The following is a 4,478-nucleotide window of genomic DNA, read 5'->3' on the forward strand; positions in this document are numbered from 1 at the left end:
AGATAGATAGATAGATAGATAGATAGATAGATAGATAGATAGATAGATAGAAAAAGATAATAAGTTAGCCCGTCACTCTGAACTGCATATATTCCGAGTCTTAAAGTGAGCTAAGGAAATCAAATCTTTAAAAAAAAGAGTCTCCCCAGGACCTTTATGTAAAAGACAACGATGGTATTAAAGGTTGGGGCGGAGAAAATCCTTTATATTATCGAGAGAGGTGTGCCCATAGTCTCCGGAGATTGCACTCAGATTTTTAGAGCCCTATTATATTCCTTGTTATGTTTAACCTAATTTTAAACACAGTTGACATCCTTATTGCTATGGCCAAGTTTATCTCTCTTTCTCTCTTTCTCTCTCTCTCTATCTCTATCTCCCATTTTTAATATCTCTTTTTCTATCTGTCCTTTTTATATCTACCTCAACTGTCTCTCTCCCTCTCTCTTTCTCACAGTCACATACACACACACTGTCTTCCAATCTCTATTTGTCTCATTCTTCATTTGTTACTGTCTCTTTTTTCTATTTCTCTTTTTTTGGGGGTTTATATCTAACTCAAATGTCTCTTTATTTCAGACAGACAGACAGACAGACAGACAGACAGACAGACAGACAGACAGACAGACAGAGTGAATGAGATAGTGAGAAGGAAAAAGACATACAGAGAGAGATGTTTTAGAATCTTTTCTTTCTCCTTGCAGTATACCAACTTTTCCTTTTAGAAACCAACAACACATAGATCTGGTTGCTACAAAGGTGGACCACAAATCCCTCCTCCGATACCCTGTTTACTGCTATAAATCCCAAAGTCAATGGACTCGAGGACCAACGACTCTGGTGTAGCGGTTAAAGGGTCTTTGCAACTGCTCGCAGAAGACATTAGTTCGATAACCGAAAAGACAGACTGTTTATGAAGTAATGCATTCTGATGCGATATTGCATCCCGTCCTTATTATTTATTCTCCCCAGTATACTTTTATCAGAACTGGTGGCTGGTAAGCAAGACAATATTCGACTAGACTCTGTGTCAAAACATGAACTTCCACAAACTTGTCAAATTGAAAACATGCTAAGACACTACAGTATAACATAATGTGCTTTTTTGGGACTGGTTATTCAATTATAACAGCAGAAAATTCAAATACACAGATTTTACAAGAAAATCTTTGTTTTTACTTTAGAAACGGACAAATTTATTTAGACGAAGCTGGGCTCTTTAGAACGTTTCGTCAAAGAACGGTCCCTTAATCAGTATTATTGTTATAAATATTAGTATTATTATGTCCGAGCGATACTTAGAAACAGCTTTGGTTAGTCCTACATCTTCCATGGATGGATTTTCGAATTCTTCGGGATCTCAGGCGTGGTTGTATACTTTTTGGAATTCTCTGATTTAATCAGATACGACGCATGGGCTACTTTGGGATGTTCTGTATCTACGCCACTACACCTTTCTGTAAAGTTTGGGTCTGTGACATTTAGGCGACTGATTCCATTGCCTTCCGTTTCTTCAGCATCTAGATGAGGCTGTTGTATTGTAGTAGCTTTTCGTGATGACGTCTATTGAGTTTATTAGCACTCATTGTCCGTCATCTGCCGAGTACGGCGATTTCAACCCAAACATCGGCCGCAATCAATGTAGTTTACCTGTGAATAAACGAATGAAAAATAATAAATTATGTGTAGTTTTTTTTTTCATTTTGATTTGGAAATAAAACAAATCAAATCTTGAAAGGCTAAAGAAGTACAACGCATTAGATTATCGATAGAATCTCCTATCACGTCGATCTTTGGGCTCACACATGCATCTACAGGTCTTAATCAAGGATATGAATACACATGTATTTAACAAGAGAACTAAAAAAAAAAGAAAAAAGGACACCGTTTGCATCCTATGGAATGTGAATGTACTCTTAAAACGAGAGCCCCTAAGTAAAACAAAGTCTAAAGATAGAATCGAACATCCACTCGTAACTTTACTTCTTTTTTTATTTCACACTTCCCTTTTAAAGGGGCGGTTTAGCCCAAATATTCAAAAGGATTGTGCATTTTGTGATACAAGCACCAAATTTGGCACAAATGTACATTAATATAAAATAGACACTTTCAGATATTGAGCCACTAGGAATTCTCTCTTTATGTCCGCCATATTGGATTTCAAAATGGCCGCCATTTGAAATTTATATTTGCGATTTTCTCTGGGTTAAATGCTGCTATTGACTTCATTTGGGAGTCTAAATGTATGTTTTTTTGGGTCAATGAATCCAATGATATCTATTTCACAATCCAATGCACAATCTAATGCACAATTCTAATGCACAAATCTAAACCAAAAGAACAAATATAAAATTCTAATGCTTGAATCTAATCCAATGAACAATTCAATGAACAATCCAACGGCATCATTTTCAACGTAATGTTATTTTTCACACTCTGTTATATAAACTGATCTTGGAAAATGTTAGTTTGAACACGACACTTTGAAAAGAATGATCATATGAAAGTATGTTGATTGATTGATTGCTTGATTGAGTAGGAGTTTCACGGCACTATCGACTCATATTTGAAAGCATATTAAATGGGTGTAAAAGTCTTAAGTCTGTAAATGTCTTAGGTACAATTCTGACATGCTACATGGTCTAATTTCTGAGGCTAGGTGTATACCCTCATTCTTCAATGGTCTGAAGCTAGTTAGACATCGGTACTGGAGATACGTTTACATAAACAGTGTCATGTTAACAAGTTCAGCACTGCCACAAGTACATGTATGTTGTGGACTCATCGCCATGTGCAGTCCCCTTCACACACAGAGGACAGCTTTCTTGCATTTGCAGAGCCTCACACGCCATAAATGGCACTTTAAAACCCCCCAGCTCAAAACAGCTGCGAGCTGCCTCATGTAGCCTGGTCAAGTATGGTGTGCACTGTCCTCCAGTCATTGATCAACCTCAGTTGGTTGGTGGAGGGAGCTCTGGTGCTGGCAAAAGTATCTGACCCCACACATGTCCACCTTGATACACTCCACTCTTGATGTGTTCCTCTAAAGCTGCCTTCGTCGGGGGGATCAGCTGCACATCGTTCTTCCTTGTGAAGAGTTTCCTCCTGGGGTCGGAGACTTCTTCCTAGCATGTGATGAGATCATTCTTGGTACAAGTGAAGAAGTTCCCACCTGCAGACAGTACAGGAGGACATGCCTGGTTGTCGTGACGAAAGAACTCCTCAAGGTTTCCATCCCTCGTCTGCCAGCCAATGTACAGGCGTGCGACGAGTTCACGATCATTTTTGACGGAGGCGAGCTGTTGCTAACATATGCTCTTGTTTCTGGGAGTGGAAGTGTTAGAATCTAAACACCTTCAGCTTGTTACAAGGAATGGGGTCGTCCACCGCCTTTGTTCTGTCCAACAGACATTCTCTGGTGAAAGCCTCGGACTGTTTTTGGTCAATCCTCTTGGTATTCATCCCCGTCTCCACGGCAGCAGGACCTGCGATGTCCTTTGAGTCCAGTATGACTCTCCTCCTCGAATGGGGTGCTCATCTCCTCTATGACACCGACGAGAGGGCGAACATCTTTCACAAATGAGGCCTGTACACTTGGCGTCTGATCATGTGACGTGTGTCTGCTGTTTGCCGTCTCCAGTATTGGTTCCCGTCCTGGAATTCTTCGACCACCCTAGCAATTTCTGGTCTTGCAACCACCCAGCGACGAAGGGCTTTAGGATTGTCAGTGAGCCCAACTGCGCCGCCGTTTCCTTTGATGTAGGCATTATTCTGCTAATGTGCCTGGTCAATCGGGATTGAAGAGAACACCCTCTGAGTTTTCTCAACTCTGAAATGGCCTTCACTGAATTTCCCGGCTACGTCTGGGTGTTTGGTAGTGAGTTCGGCGATGTTCTTCAGGTGCACTGGTATCCACCTAGCATAGTGGGTATGATCTAACGCAATGCAGATTGTTACCGTTTGATTCCTTGACCCCCCCCCTCCCCAAAAAATACATTTAAACACCAAAATGAAGTCAATAGCAGCATTTGATGCAGAGATAATAGCAAATTTAGATTTCAATTGGCGGCCATTTTGAAATCCAATATGGCGGACATTAAGAGAGAAATCCGAGTGGCCCAATATCTGAAAATGTTTGCAATATGCTAATGTACATATGTGTCAAATTTGGTGCTTGTATCACAAAATGCACAATAGGTTTGCTAAGCGCCCCACTATTTTCACTCTCTTCCATATTATCCTTCAAAATCGTCTTTTACACTCATTATCTGACACACCACCTTAATGCACTCACTAGAGACTCAACAGTTTTTGACAGTTTTGTGAGTGCACTGATAGTCATAACATGAAACACTGTAATCCTCCCCCCTCCCACCTCACCCCCCCTCCCCCCTGATAAAAAAAAAATATGTAAATTCAAAAGAAAGTAAAAGTTGAAGCCTTAAACTTTTATAGAAGCTGTTGTCCTAAGCGGGAAAAAC

General features: G+C 40.2%; 1 long non-coding RNA gene across 1 annotated transcript in view; it reads right to left on the minus strand.

Annotated features, from left to right (window-relative positions):
• Positions 1 to 428: 428 nt before the first annotated feature.
• Positions 429 to 4,478, minus strand: part of LOC118478856 — an 11,986-nt gene continuing 7,936 nt past the window's right edge. Inside the window, exon 2 of the long non-coding RNA XR_004859321.1 lies at positions 429 to 1,647. This is a non-coding gene — a long non-coding RNA (uncharacterized LOC118478856). The remainder of the gene's footprint in view (positions 1,648 to 4,478) is intronic.

The sequence above is a fragment of the Aplysia californica genome, unplaced genomic scaffold (assembly GCF_000002075.1).
Source record: "Aplysia californica isolate F4 #8 unplaced genomic scaffold, AplCal3.0 scaffold01072, whole genome shotgun sequence".
NCBI lineage: Eukaryota > Metazoa > Mollusca > Gastropoda > Aplysiida > Aplysiidae > Aplysia > Aplysia californica.